Here is a 16,344-nt window from a genome sequence, read left to right as displayed (position 1 = left end):
GGCTATTTAAGCCTTAAAATTAATAGTGGCAATATTAAGCGCTCTATTAAATAGAATACGGTCGTGTTTTTTGGGGGGGGATGGGAAATACGTTAAAATAATAATAATAGCTAATTATTAATAGTGTTTTAACTAGACACGTCTTGCGAAGAAAATATACAGAGCAGAAGGCCTTCCTAACAGTTAATGATGCTCTCAGTTTTTTGGGGGACGGAGGGGGGGGGGAGTGCTACGCTACGTGAGTTTTGTTTTTAAGAGTACAGTTATGTGCATACATACTTCTTTGGTATGCATTGAAGAACCCCCAACAACCAACCCCTTATCGGAAACTACAATTTAGCAACTATGGACTGCGGTTATTTATATTTTCAGGGGAGTCTGAAACTCGGTTCAGTCGGAGTTTGCATTGGGTAATAGAGTACGGTTTCATAAGGTTTCTATGGGGTATTTTATAACGGTAATCATACTTTAATTTCTATTGTAAGCTAGGAATATGTTGCCAGAACATGTCAGACGTTGGCTGTATTGCTAAACTGTTCAAGGGTTTTATTTGAAAAATAAAATATGATTAAATAACCAGCATTTAATTAAGTTTAGGCGTAGTAATTAATTCGAAGTTATGCATCACAAAGTGTAACTTAATGTTATCCAGACCTGGATAATATATAATTAATAACTTCAATTATAATATACTTTAGTAAATCCACGAAAAATGATTTTTCCACTGTACATATGCCTTACGAGTTTTTGGGGTTGAATTAGATAATGGCGCCGTATCTGGTTTTAACCTATCTCACCATGAAATTGCAACGCATTCGAAATTACAACCCTTTCGGAAGAAGTTCCCATGGTGTATTGAATTCTGTAAGTGAGATGAATTATTGAAATTTCGATATCAAAATCGGGGGATCAGGTCTGGGGTATCAGCCCCCGTTCTACCTGTACCTCTTTTTTGTACCGTTTATTACCTGGATAACTTAATAGGGGGGAATTACCCAGATATAGTTGCGAGCCTAATCTCCAATTTTGAGAATGAGCGGTTTTTGGAATTTTTCTGATGTCAAGACGAATTACTTGTTAACTCAAAGATAATGGAATGAGAATCGTCAGATCGCGCTTAACCACGCTAAAATCGAAAGTATATCTTTTGTTCTTCGCGAGAAACTTTCTGATTTAATCATAAATTTACTTAAATGCATCGTAGTTATTTTTAATTCGGGTTAAATTACGCATTATGTTAAAATGTTGTATTGCGTTGATTTTTAATTTCTAGACAAGGAGGATTTATGCCATTTACACAAGGAGTCCTAACTGGCTTTTGACTCCACTGTGACCAGTTAGTCCAGCCTTCTTGGTTGGGTAACACCCGAAGCTTGGCCTCCTTGTGTAAATGGTATGAATCCTTCTAGTTTGAAAACTACGTTATACAAGGTTAAATTTTAATGGCTTTTATTTAGTTTATTACGCTTAACGAATTAAGTTTTAAATCTTCCACCCTGAATTCCTTTTCTACATATATTATCAGCCCAGAATTCCTTTCGACATTTATGTATATAAATACCGCAATAGTTTTCATGGCGCTTCAGGACCAATCGAGATCGAGTCACGGATCTGAATTCGATTTAAGCCTTTTTACAAATACAGTATGCCTGGTCACCAAAACCAATCTCAGGCCTAAGTTAGACCCAATGGAGGGAATTGCGATTATAACAGCAGCGTACGCGCGGCGCCCAAAATCTTGTGAGAAAACTCCCCTCGGTCCATATAATCCCCCTAAACTCCATGGAATCCCCATTTAAGCCTAATTATAGCGTAGCTAAACTGTTCTGTTTCCCCATCACCACCACCCACCATAGAAGAAACTACAGTATACCCAAGGAAGTTTATCCAAAGATTCGATCTTCCTCTTTTTCTTCTTATCTTAACGCCGGGGCGAATATTTCAACCCCTGCCGTTTTCCCAAAGGTCAAAAGGTTAAAAAAAGGGGTCCCGGGTGAAAGACGGGGGTCAGTCTCGTAGACGGGCGCCACGTGACCCCTCCACCGTGGCAAAAACCATTCACAAAAAGAGAAACCCACGTCAAATAGCCCCAACGACGCGCCACTCGGACGCGGACTTCTAGAATTCCGAGGAGGACATTGGAGAAGCCAGGCGCCATTTTGGCCCGGCCGCCGGCGTTCATGCCGCAATGCATTGTTGTTCTTTTTAGTGTCGTCCCTATCCCTTATAAGCGTCAACTAGGCGGGATTAGTTCGAACTCGTGTGCAGAAGATAATCACACGAAGTTAGGTTAGAATTTTGCCACTTATAAGGCAACTAGTTAATTGTTACTTCTCTAAAGGGATGCTGGGTAAATCCGTAACTCAGGCACCGAGAACGTGGAGCCCACGAGAAACGAACTAAGGTAAGTCATTTCAAAATAGGCTTAACAGTAGTTTTCTAAAGTGCTCCCTACAGTTTGAAATTTAGGCTAAACAATGATTATTTGAACCCGAGCTCGTGAGAAATTAACTTAGCTAAGCCTAATATTATTTAACCATTTCATAAAAGGCTTAACAATATGTTTTCCTGTGTTCCCTGTTTGAAATTTAGGCTTAACAATGATTATTTGAACCCGAGCTCGTGAATTGCGCACGAGACATGAGCTGAGCTAAGCCTGATGTTATCTAACCATTTCAAAAATTATTATTTAGTGCACTTTCATGTTGAAATACTTCAAGTAATTTACTTCTAAACACATTGATATAGGGGCCATGAGCGCGACGTCAGTTTTGAACGTTCGGAAATGGACCTTTTTTTGGGGGTCCCGTTATCGAAGCCCATGATCTAACCATTTCCCCGCCTAAGTTATCGGGGGCCGTAGATAGAGATTGGGTATCTTTAGCTAGTTCGCGGTCTAAACTATGGAGTAATGGCAGATATCCTGTATATTCAACGTATTCTTCACCGAAGAGTGCCATTTCTTCATTTCCAAGAAACTACTTTTAAGAAGTACATATTCTTTTGCGAGATCTTAACGATATCTTTGGTTTGTTGCCATCCCAAGAACGTTGTTGGGACTTTTTAAATATACCATTCGGAATATGCGGTAGGGGTTAGGTTAAGACGCGATGATTCCAGTTGATTATTAAGTATTGTTTAGCTTTGATTGTATTGCAAATTGGGGGTGAAATACAAATACGGTGGTTTAATAACTGGCGACACGCATTGACGATTTTTTAGGCTTATACCAACCGTTCCGTTATGTTTTCTAAAAAAAAACATCTGCCAAAATTTTTGCGTTCCAAAAATGCACTTAAATATAAATGTTTTTAAGTTAAATCTTGAATTTTTTAAATGTTCCCTATAGGGGATGGATTTTAAAACTGAACTGAACTGAACTTTCTTCGTCCACGTGCAAAAATATTTAATAACGGATTAACGGTACGCGTTAGATCAGAAAGGCGGGAACTCGCACGTGCTACTAGCGCGCCAAATTTTAACCGCACGAGCTTCCTCGGATCTTATGTTAAATAAACACGTGTTTTAATTGTTAGGATTAGATTAAGAAAAGGCGGGAAATCGCACGTGCAATAGCTATACGTAAAAACACGATTATCCAATCGGAAAACAAGAAGTTAAAACACAAGTCGTATCATCAAAACTAACTACGTATTATTCTAATCTAATCTGAAACAGAAACAGAATATCCTATCCCCAAACTAGGCAGTAATCCCCACAAGGGGAAAGAGAAATTCTGGAACTAACAAAATATCCTCTAGGGTCTTGTGGGGGGATATAATATACTAAACAATAATAATCTTATCAGTTAAGAACCCCAGTCGCGTATAAGAAGTCGCAAACATGTTTACAAAATAGCTAAAGAAAATTCATTTCTTTCTGCCGCGGAGGAAGTCTACATTGCAAGCTTGGTTGACAAGGTTCAAAAATAATTTGGTTTTTTCTAACTGCAATTACAAGAGCTCTAATTGCTTAATTAAAACGATATTAATTTAGATTTGTAGATACGAATGTCTTCTTTAAGAATATCACCTCAAATTAGACGTAACTTCAAAATTGATTAAGTTAATCCAATTAATAGAAAAGTTGAAAATAAAAATCCCATTTAATTTAATTTCAAAGTTATTCTATATTACAAGTGCAATTAAAAATAGTTCTAATTACACAATTGAAACGAAACTAACTTAGATTTGTAGCTATGAATGGCTACTTTCAGAATATCACCTTGAATTTATCGTAATTTTAAATGAAGTTAATTAAATTAAACCCAAAATTAAATTTAGAAGAAAAAAAACTAAAAAATTTGAATTTTGTCTATGCACTTACAAGTACAATTAAAAACAGTTCTAATTACCCAAATAAAACGAGACTAACTTAGATTTGTAGCTCTGAATGTCTACTTTCAGAATATCTCCCTTGAATTTATCGTAAGTTTAAATTTAAGTAAGTTAAATTAAACCCAAACTAAAAATTAGAAAAAACAATTAAATAAATAAAACTTAAAAAATCAGAAATCTTACAGCAGAAATGGCAAATAAGCATCCCTTATAAAAAAGGGTAGATTTTATTTCTCTTTTTTTCTCCCAATTCTCTTATTGAGAGGGATAGATTTTTTTCTTACTTCAGCTTGATCTCCCTCTTGAAGAGGGGGGAGGGGGAGGGATACTCCCCCCCCCGGGAGTGAGAGAGGATGGGAGGGGGTTATATGGTTGCATAGTCAAAGTAGCGTAAGCGGAACTACTTTGAGAGCTAAGGGAACATCATCCGGACTAACGAGATGCCGGAGAAAGATTAGTTTCTTCTCCTCGAGAGAGAGAGAGAGACTCAGAGAGAGGACGCCGCTCGCTATCCGCATCACGGCTATGCTAGAGTACACCAAACCAAAGACAGCAGAATGATCACATATAGAAAAGAAGAAAAGGGGCCCAATATACTATAGATGGCGCTGCTCTTTTTTTTCACCTCACTACTTCTTCTCTACTCTTTATAGGCTCCCCCCATAGCTGTCATCGAACGCTATCTGACCCTGAATTATTGCTCGATGCTTGTACCATAGACTTTTAAGTTTAGTTTAGTTAATTTACATTTAAGTCCTCTGAGAATTGAACGGCATACTTTCTTAAGTGTGTATTACTATTAATAAATGTGTGGTTTTAATTCAAGTGACTAACAATGCAGGCATAAGTATGTGAGATATGTTCCTTCCATAAGTATGAATGGCACTACCTATACGAGTTCGTAATGCTACCTCCTAGAGACTTACAGTTCTCGAGATAACTAGTTCGAGAAGGAGAACGACGGAAGCGAGAATTCAATTGAAGTGCTAACTACACTCGGTGGTGGTTAATTAATTTTGTATCAGGACTTAAGTTCCATCTAGCTCTCCTATTTAGTCTGCAATCATTACTAATTAGGCCTTTGACAGCAGCGCCTCATGCACCAGGCGTACGTCGCTTTACCCTTTGAATCTATGACCTAACTAGGCTATCACTTCAAAATTACAAAATCCAGTTTCTAAGTTACCAGATTTTACAAACTTATGGAAGGAACATATCTTATGATATTGTTTCTTCAAACTTGCACACCGCGAGGAATTATGGTTAATTCTACGCGCGAGGAATTGTTCTTGGATAAAATTTGAGTTGCTTGCTCATCAAATGATGCATGATTATTAGAAATAAATAAATAAAATTGGTTGGACAAGTTGAAGTGTAAGTAAGGATACAAAATGTTTAAAATTTCTTAGAAAAGAAATATACTCGCTGATATAGGCATGCAACTTTCTTCTTTCTGTTCTGTTCTGTCAGACGAACAGATGATCTTTTAAAAGCATGTATGGACATGCAGCTCTTAAATCCAACAACAAAACCAAAGAAACATCTCTTATTTTTTTGAAATGCATGGCGCCTTTAATACTAGCAACAGTCTGGGCTCCTTTTTCTTATTATAACCTTTCTTTTTCAAGTTTAACACTGCCATGATTTTGGATAGGTGTCAAATAATTCTACCCATTAGAGGATTATAAACTAATTTTTTAAAAAAATATAGGCCTATATTTTAGATGGGGGAAAAAAGCAACGCAACGCGTACGTCAACGTATAGGGAGGTACGGCGCTCGAGACGTGAAAATCTTTCAAATTTGGCGCCACGAGAACTAAAAAGCGCGTGCAGTTTCCATTTTTTTATTGTTTTTTATTTAAGCCTAGGCCTAAGTCTATTTATTTTTAAATTAGGCTTAACAGTGAACGCATTGTATCATGCCTATAGGTTCATATTAAATTTATATCTTTCAAGTTTGGGGTCACGAGAATTAAAACGCACGTGCAGTTTCAATTTTTTTATTATTATTATTTAAGCCTAGGGTCAGTATGCATAACTTTGGACACTTTTTGCATAACCTTGAATAACTTCCGTTGCTTATATGTTAGACTCAAAATTAAAAAAGCAATGGAGAGAAGCATTCTTAAGACACATTCTCACAAGTTTTCAACTTTTTAAATGGAATACATTTTTCACAAAGTAGAGTTCCCCAAAGGCCGAATTCGTGCTCAACTTTGGACACTTCTATGTAACTTTGGACGCCCCCTTCCTAACTTTGGACACCCCTTCCTAACTTTGGACAGCGAAAAAAGGGTGACTTGGGGACGCATTAGGCGAATCACAATTTCAAAAGTTAAAATATAGGCTTAGGCCGACCTAGACGTAGGCCTAAAATAGGCCTATAGGCCTATAAAAAATCAGAAATTTCTTTAAAACAAACTTTATTAAATATGGGGCTACTTATGTAGGTTTTTAGGTATATAGGGCCTAGGCCTATTTTGGCGCGCTGTTTGCCGCGGAACAATTTTAACAAACTGAGGACGTGTCCCTTATTGTTTTAAACTCTAAAAAAGGCTAATATCGCGAGTTAATTAGTGTTAACAAACGGAGAAATCGGCCAGCATGAAAGTGTCCAAAGTTAGAAATTTGCCCAGGTGTTTTTAAAGCTGAATATTTCGTCGAATTTCCCGCGTAAGACAGTGTTTAAAATACGGATTATGAAGCCAAAAAGTTGCTCTTTCGAATGGTTTCTAGTTTGTTCAGGTATGATTTCTCTAATTTTCGTCAAACCTTATTTCCCGGGACCAAAGGGTTGACCCCCGTCAAATTTGGCCGTAATTTAAATGGACGAGTTTGGGGAGTGGGCTAATTTGGCTCGTAACGTAGTCGGATGTTATTCTACGACTTTGAAGTATTTTTTTCTAAATTCCTCACATTCTAAGCTTTAAAATAAGCTATTTCATTATCAATTTGATGCATCCAGTAATTAAATATGATTTTTATAATAAAAGTGTCTAAAGTTGGAGCTGTCCAAAGTTAGGCACACTGACCCTAGGCCTATTTATTTTTAAACTAGGCTTAACACTTACGATACCAATAGGTTTAAATTAAATTTATATATTTCAAGTTTTGGGGCACGAGAATTAAAAAAGCGCGTGCAGTTTCCATTTTTTTGTTATTATTATTTATTTAGGCATATTTATTTTTAATTTAGGCTTAATTAAACGCATTGTATCATGCCTAAGGTTCAAATTAAATTTAAGAAACTTAACCAATGCGATTAAATGAATGAATGAATGAATTAAAGAGGTTATGAATATGAATACGAAGCCGCGTTCGTTTGGTTCATTAAAAATGCGTACAAAGTATATGTACCCCTAATTTTTTACTCGCTCTGACATTATGGGTTGGCTTCCGTTCAACCCCCAAAAACTTAAATGAAAAAGAAAAAAACATCTTAAAAAGAAAAATGAGTTAGGCCTATATAGGGCCTAAAAAAATAAAAGAGAGACTTCTGCCTCCCACTCGTTTTGTAAGACCGTGCACTCTTTGAATAGCAAATTAGCTAAAAGGAAATTGCTTGCCACCATAATATCAACGGCCTTAACCAAAACTCCTTCCTCCATGGCGTCTAAAACTCAAGCCTATATACACCTCCCTCTCTTCGAAATTACTACAACAGTATATACGTCAAGTCACTCAGTCTTTCTTACTTTCTTTCTTTCAACTTCTAGCTTATGTTTTTAATATTTTTTCTTAATTCTTCTTTGAAATATGGACTGTACTAAGTTTCTAATTCAGTGTAAAGAACGTCAACTATTTTAAAATTTACACAAGTTTTCTTTTATTAATTAATTGTGAGTTCGTGAATAACTGCCAGAAAATTTGGTTTCAAAAATTGTTCATAATATAATTTTGAAGGAGAAATTTTGTGATAATTGTAGAATGAGGGACTCTTATTGCGGTGTCTCTTTTGGGACCTCGTAATTCTGGTTCTACAAGAGATACGGGGATGTCATTTGAGTATGTTATAGTTCTATTTTTCCCCCATCCAGCGATACTAAAAACATACGGCTACGACAAACAGGGGCCAAGTAATTAAGCAAAACGTAAACAAACAACCCCGTCCATAGGAATAGCATTAGACCCAACTTTGGAGGCTCGTAACTCTGGTTCTACTAGAGGTACGGGGATGTCCTTTGAGTATGTTATAGTCCTATTTGCTCCCCATCCAACCATACTAAAAATTTGGAGTTCGAGTAAACAGGGGCCAAGTAACCATACCCTATATAGGAATAGCAGTAGACCCGACTTTGAAGGCTCGTAACTCTGGTTCTACTAGAGATACAGGTACGTCCTTTGAGTATGTTATAGTCCTATTTCTGCTCTTTCCATCGATACTAAATACATGGGGTTTACCAACAATCTGCGTCTAAATTTGCACGTGATTAAAGAATTACCAAAATTGTTAATTCAGTTTATAAACATTATGAAATTAAGAAAGGTATATTAGTTAAAAACCCAGATATAATAATAATAATAATAATAATAATAATAATATAAATTAAGATATAATTAAAATTCATTGCACGCTTTAACGATTGACGGGAGAGATCCTAGACCACCTCAACCTCCTCCTCATCTTCATTATCATCCGCCTTCTCTTAAAAACCAAAAACCATGCATCACTTTATACCCTAGTGTTCTAACACTAAAAGAAAATAAAAAAAAAATAAAAAATATGATTTATAAGTAATGTAAGAGAATAGAAATTAACCTAAGATAAAAATTTATGGGAGGCAAAATTAGCCCGTAATTATTCTTCCCACTGTGCCGAGGGGTATAACACTTCACGCGTGAGGGAACTAACTAGCCCTTGAATTAATGTAATGGATTTGTAAATTTAGACCTATAATTTTAGTTAATTACCCCTCGTTATAAAACAAATAATTTTAAATCCGCCCCGAACGCGTATATATAGGGGCTTCACTGACCAGTCAAAAAAATTATGAATTTCCATAAATTACGGATGCCCAGAGTCCAAATCTAATTTAGCAAATTGCCGAATATTTTAGAGGCCGGACCTATACCTACTAATATATTTCATTTATTTTTTTAAAACTTATTTCTTTAAAGGGAGGGTGAAATGGAAAATCTAATATTTTTTCTTCTTCTATTGATTCTACTAATTATAAGACCAATCCAGGAAATACCTCGATCCGAATGATTTTAAAATTCAAATTATTTTCAGATTTCATAAATAATTTGAAATTTGCACCTCCGACCAATCACGAAGCGCTATTTCTTCTTATTAACAAAATTCACGTGACGCGCGTGCGCCATGTCGAATGAAATTTATAGCACGCGCGAGATTTGATAATAAATATTGCACGTGATGTGACGTACAATCTTGACACGAGATATATAATAGAGCGTGTCACGTGAATTTTATTAAACAAAGAAGGAAGGCAGCTATAGGCGTTACGTGATTGGTCGAAGGTGCAAATTTCAAAATATTACCCATGAAAACTAATTTCCGAGATGGTATAATAGTAATACCCTCTCTAAAATTTAAAATTCAGTAGCGTCTAATTCTATACTTTTTCGTTTCCCAAAGTCATTGCAAAATCCGTATGTCCCTAATGAGTACCCGCGCTGTCGAAATAACAAGAGTTCCTTTCATAAGATGCATGCATGCAATTCCCCCGAAAACTAAACCAATTTGACCAAATTACGTATACCCTATACGCCGCGGGTAAAATTGTTTGTAGCTTTAATAATAAACAATGCAACTCATTCATTCTTTTATTACTACCTGAGAGGGGATATTCATATATCTACTAATTCGTGAGAATTATAAATTTATAAATTTTCATAAAACACAACCGGGAGTTAATATTACTAAGAGGATACATGGAATTCATGGAAAAGTCCCGCTGAAGGGTCGAATTTTTAAAATTGGTAATATTAAAAGTCATGAAGTGATTTTCATATTGTTTTGGGGTAATTTTCTTCTTAAGTAATAGTAACATGGCGTGAAGTAATTTAAGATGTATTTCCAAGTTAAATTTGGTACTAGTCATTTGTTATTTAACTGACTTAACTATACTAACTAATTAATAAAAGTGACCTCATTAAAATTGGTCTGCGAAAACTAATTAATTATTTAATGACTTAGACGGTACCTAATTTAATTTGTAAAAAAACTTATCTTAAGTATTATTAAAGTCAATTTCAATTTTTGAAATGAAAAATCCCACTGCCGATTTTAAACTTGAATTTCTTTACTACACAATTAAGGTATAACCAATTCAAAGTACTTCATCACAAAACTAGGCTTATCTCTTTATAAAATAGACAAAACTAATCGATTAACCTTACCGTATCTTAATGCAATTGATGCAATCAATCAGATCACAAAAATATAAAAAAATAAAGATAAGTTCCCCTGAATTGTTATCAAATCATCAGATTGTAGTCTAATTCATTTCGACGCCTATCCTAAAATCTATCACTATAGAAAAACGGTTTTTTATAATAATAATAATTTTTATTGCGGAATGCAATTTGATAAAAGGCCCAAAGGCTAGGACACTATGGTACCTAGTAGTACCTCAACCCTGGTCCTTCTAGCCCTATCCTCTTACAGTCCCTTTTCTGAACGGGGATTCGAAGGGAATCTCCCCATCCTTGCATGGATTTGCGAATAACGCCGGCCGGAGATTCGGTCGTCAGATGCGGCGACGGATTCCGCAATCTTATCGCTTTGCTACGATCGAAGATTTTAACGGTTATGTTCTAAAGTTCCCGGCGGCATTCGTTCAGTCACCATGCGGGTTCTTTGTTCGACTAACTTCCGTACCCTAAGTAAGCCCTTTTTAAAAAAACCCAAAACCTTTTTGTATACATACATCTTTCAGGGACCCCAAGTGCTGCTTGGTTGGGTTTTTTTTTATTCCAATGGCATAAGTTTATAAGAGATGCTACATGATAAGTATGACACTAGGTATACAAGTTCGTAATGCTACCTCCTAGAGAATTACAGTTCTCGAGATAACTAGTTGGAGAAGGAGAACGACGGAAGCGAGTCAATTGAAGTCCTAACTACACTCGGTGGGGGTTAATTAATTTTGTATCAGGACTTAAGTTCCATCTAGCTCTCCTATTTAGTCAGCATTACTAATTAGGCCTTTGACAGCAGCGCCTCATGCACCAGGCGTACGTCGCTTTACCTCGAATCTATGACCTACCTAGGCTGTCACTTCAAAATTACAAGCTCCAAACAAACTTATGGATGGCCAACATATCTTATAAACTTATGGTTTGGGTCCATACAAGTTGGTGGGGTATTTGGGTTGGGTTGGGGATACGCGGCCATTAAGAGCTAGCTAGACGACATGTATTTTCTATTCTTTATAAAATCTGATGGTGGTGCTGATTGCTATCACACAAGGTGATGATATCTGATACCCGGTTTTAAATTGTATAGATGATAATGTATATTTCAAGGTGATTTGATATATCGACGGAATGGTGACGGAATAAATGGGTATGATATATTGCAGACAACTTAAACGAAACTGCAGCCCGAGTATCAACCGATTTTTACCGATTATTATAACATATTATCAACCGATTTGTAGTTGTACCGATTATGCAATTTAGTAGATTTAGATTTTAGATTATGCATTGCAATCTGCAAGTAGAATGCAATTTACTGAATTCAAGTTTGTGTCGTTTTGAAAAAGTCAAATTTGAAATTTTACGAGTTGAAACTAACTAATTAGATGTCAAGGAATTTATAGAATAAATCGCGTGGTCGAGGGAAAACTCCCCACTATAAATTTAATCATTTATATCTAATTATAATTAAATTAAATTAAATTGAAAGCAAATTAATATAAATTTATAAATATTAATAAAACAAAATCATACTCGGGGGAAAAAAGTTAAACTTAATTTAAAAGGTACGCTAAAATAATAAATAAATTATTTCAATTAACTAACATAATTAATTAATAACCATGCAATTAAATTCTTACCTTAAAAATTCGGCAACGAAATTAAATATAATAATATTTTTCTTTGAAATAATTATAACGAGATTTGCAACTTCTGAGAAATAGAAGTGTGGTCGGTCGATTCGCTAAGTTTCACTAGAGAGCAACTGCTAAAAGCTAACAAACATCCTTCAAACTAAAATTGAGTCTCCATCATCATCTCAGGCATCCAAATGTTAGTTCATCTTTCCACCACCAGGGAGCGTAACCTCCTGGGACGGAATCTCTACTCTACCCAAAAGCTACTCGAGCTGCTGGTAAGGTTTTGCGCGGCCGGTAACCATGGGAACGGATAATCATTATCTATTTATAAAATATCATGCTCTTTAAATCCAATCCATTAATAGGAAGGAACCTTGGTTATTCGTAGTATAATTTATTTTTGAACTTCTCAATCTTAGCCTTAAGCCTAATGATGTTATTTTCCGATGTTTATTTATAGAAATTCATTGTAAGTAATTTAAGGGTTCGTATAATTAACTTAGGTTGGAAAACAGATTTCACGGATTTTTCCAGGTGTTTTTTTTTTCGCGGATAGTTCAATGATAATTACCTGTTTAAATGGAGTCTCACAAATTCCATTGATTTTCAAATTTATTCAATTTATATCTTTGAAATTTCCTCGATTTTCACTAAAGAAATATATTTATCCCTGAATTTTTCTTAGAAGAAAAATATTTATCCCTGAATTTTTCTTACAAGAAAATAAGTATCCCTGAAGTTTCCATGAGTTTTACTAATGAAATTATAAAATCGATGACATTTTCATGAATTTTACTAAAATATTTAATTATCCCTGAAAATTTCTTTATTTTTACTAAAATATTTAATTATCCCTGAAAATTCCTCGATTTTTACTAAAGAAAATAAAATATCAAGAAAATTCCCATGAATTTTAATTTAAAATATATAAATAACCCTGTAATTTTCATGAATTTTACTTTAGAAATTCAAATATCCCTGAAATTTCCACGAATTTTACTTAAAAGTTTAAAATTCAAAGAAATTCTTTGGTGTAACCGTGTTAATTCCACGTTTATGCGAACCCCGCTTTAATTATCCATCAGATAATTAGACTATTTCTCCCTAAGAACTTCCAGTTCACAGTAAAATTCCTCGATTCTATATATAAACACTGCATTTAAAATATTCCACGTCACAATGACGTCATAACTTGTGATACTTAATTTAACCTTTGTCAGAGTCACCATCCTAAGAAGTTAGAATACAGAAGAACCAACCAAATTGTTATCAGTGCTCAAATAGTTATATAATACATATATTGACTTTTATTCGAAGGGTGACCAGTGGAGCGAAACCATTTTAAATTGGGGGGATGCCCCTCTCTACCCCCCCTCCCCTTTTTGGGAAATATATTGGCCCCCTATTTTAGGATCACGATAAAATCTCGGTTCCTTCTTCCTTCCCTGAAGTTTCCCATTATTTTTAGAAGACCCTTATGTAAACTTATATATTTGGAAATTTAAACTGTTGCCTATGTTCTGATCTACAGATTAATTTAAGGATAGCATTTTTCTCCTTACCAATATTATTGTTATTGGTTTAGTATCACTTTACTTAACGCCTTATCATTATGATCTTATGATATCAAATTTTTACGCAAAGGCCTAGGTATATATTGGTTGTATCGTTTGTTTTGTAGAATTTAGCTATCAACGCCAGTTCAAGATGAAATTTACCAAATACCTGAATATAAGAATGATAGTCTAGTTATCTCTTTTTGCATAAATTCCGCAGCCTATTCGTTTAGAAAATGGATACGTAATAATTCCAAGTAGCTGTATGTATTCCTTATAAAACTAGTGAAAACCATACAATTATAATAGCATCTTTAATTTTTATTTTTTTTTTAAATTTTTTAAAGTCAAATTTTTAAGTTTAACCATTTGATAAAGGGTCCCATTTGTAGTAGTTCCGGAAAATTTATTTATTTATTAAAAACAGTAAAAGCATTACGAAAAATGGTATATCCAATCAAATATAATAATTAAACAACAACTAAATATACAATTTGGTAATCACAAATGAAATTTTACAAGTTAATTCACTTTGATCTAATGCGACAATCAACTTTACAATGTGGTGGGTCCCATTGAGACTCTTATACGTTAATTTCAGTTGTTAAATCTTTATAAACTTTTAAATAACTAATGAAGAAAATGTATAAATTTCTTTTGAAACTGCTCGGACTAAAACTAAAACCTCTTTTATAATATAAAACAAGGGAAATGTTTAAAACAATGAAGTCATTAATAACCTTTTTTAAAGTTTTCTTTTTAAGCAATCTTTCTTGCACGCGCTTCTAAACATTGTATAAGAGAGATCAAGTCATAAAAAAAAATCTCCGATATAAACAACCTCTGATATATTAATTTGATAAGAATGTCAAGCCATTACGTTTATTGCACGGGTGGTCCCCAATCCCTTGGTTTTAGTTTTTTTACCTGCTGCATTCTTATTTTCTTTTTATCAAGTCTCAATCCTTTTGCGAGGGAGTTTGAACAACTATAGGCTTAACCATTCGAAACATTTATAATAATATCTTGGATTTTATAGAGAAGTGAGTTGATGGAGTAGAATTGTTGGTATGGGTATGGGCATGGGCCATGAAAGTCTGCTAGAGTATGTCCGTGCGCATGCCCAGGGCTACCTTTTTGGTATGAGGGGATTGTTAAGTGCTGCCTTCTAGTGCCATTTAAGATAAGAATACTATAGTAAGTAGTTCTAACGAATTAGCTTCTGTTTTTAAGACATAGGGGGCGTTGTGGACGTTACAGTACAACAATAACTGTACCGAAACGGAAAATGATACTGAGGATGCTGGGAAGACTTCATTGCCATTCATAAGATATTTTGGTCATCCATAAGTTTGTAAATTCTAGTAACTTAGAAACTGGAGCTTATCATGGAGTGAGTGAGGTAGGTCATAAGACTCCTGGTGAGTGAGGCACTGCTGACAAAGACTAAATAGGAAGATGGAAGTCCTGCAATTTTTAGGTATGTAGATTTCTACTCCATCTCGGCTCTTTCCTCCAAGTTTATCCCACCACCACCTCAATAAATTTAACGAGTGGTTTAACAGCGTGGTTTTTTAAGCGATAGTTTTCCCTATTGTTTTTTTAGTTAGTTCAACTAAAGGAATAAGCCAATTAAAAGTTAAGACTTTGCTATTGAGAATCTAGGGTAATACCTAACTGCTTTGATGTAGAGTCATTTTTATGGGTTTTTATTATTTTAGCTTAAAAACAATGGACGAATACCAAAGACTCAGGTGACTTTTGGGTATGTACTATAACAAATAATGGAAGACATGTACTGTAAGTTTTAAATGAAATAACTTTGATCAATTTTGACCTGTAAGACTTGGGACTCTTACAATAGACCATTTCCATGTAACCATAAGTTCATAAGATATCTTCCCCATAAGTTTGTCAATAATTACTAAATACTTGACGCTGTAGATCAAATAGGTCCCGAATATCGAATATATTTGAAACAGAAATAATTATTTTAGATATAAGAGAACTTAATAGCTAGACAAAATTAATGTTTTTTTTATAAAAAAATCCGGGGGGATGGTTTGTTCTGAACGACTTGCGTGCGTTTGAAATTTTCTTTTTTTTTCTTGTAAATTTTCGTCCAATAGAAAATGGCCGTTTCAACCCTAAAACTGCATGAGATTAATATCGTATAAGAAACTTAGGTGGCTGTTGTATATGGGGCTAAAAGTGAACAGTGATTACTCCAACCTTTCAACACGATTTTTAAAAATTCGGCGAGAATTGCTTTTCATATCTATTGTAGTTTTTTTGGCGGCAAATCTCTTCAAGATTTTAGACAAAGATTTATGCTTATTGCATGTCAAAAGTAAATCAACCCAAAGAAATTATTAAAACCCCTTAAGTCCCATTCAGACTACAGTAAAAAAATTCTAACGTTCCCT

At 34.7% G+C, this 16,344-nt stretch overlaps 1 long non-coding RNA gene across 3 annotated transcripts in view; it reads left to right on the top strand.

The window, feature by feature from the left end:
* Nucleotides 1-16,344, top strand: part of LOC149653841 (uncharacterized) — a 161,095-nt gene that overhangs the window by 121,073 nt on the left and 23,678 nt on the right. The window contains exon 1 of one of the 3 annotated variants that reach the window (XR_016370803.1): nucleotides 15,693-15,718. The exons of the other annotated variants lie outside the window; for them this stretch is intronic. This is a non-coding gene — a long non-coding RNA (uncharacterized LOC149653841). Of the gene's footprint in view, nucleotides 1-15,692; nucleotides 15,719-16,344 lie in introns of those variants that run through there. 3 annotated transcript variants of the gene reach the window in all.

This window comes from Phalangium opilio, unplaced genomic scaffold (genome assembly GCF_054372755.1).
Source record: "Phalangium opilio isolate 3A_F unplaced genomic scaffold, DU_Popi_V2 ptg000081l_1, whole genome shotgun sequence".
Lineage (NCBI taxonomy): Eukaryota > Metazoa > Arthropoda > Arachnida > Opiliones > Phalangiidae > Phalangium > Phalangium opilio.
This window is presented reverse-complemented; position numbering and strand designations above follow the sequence as displayed.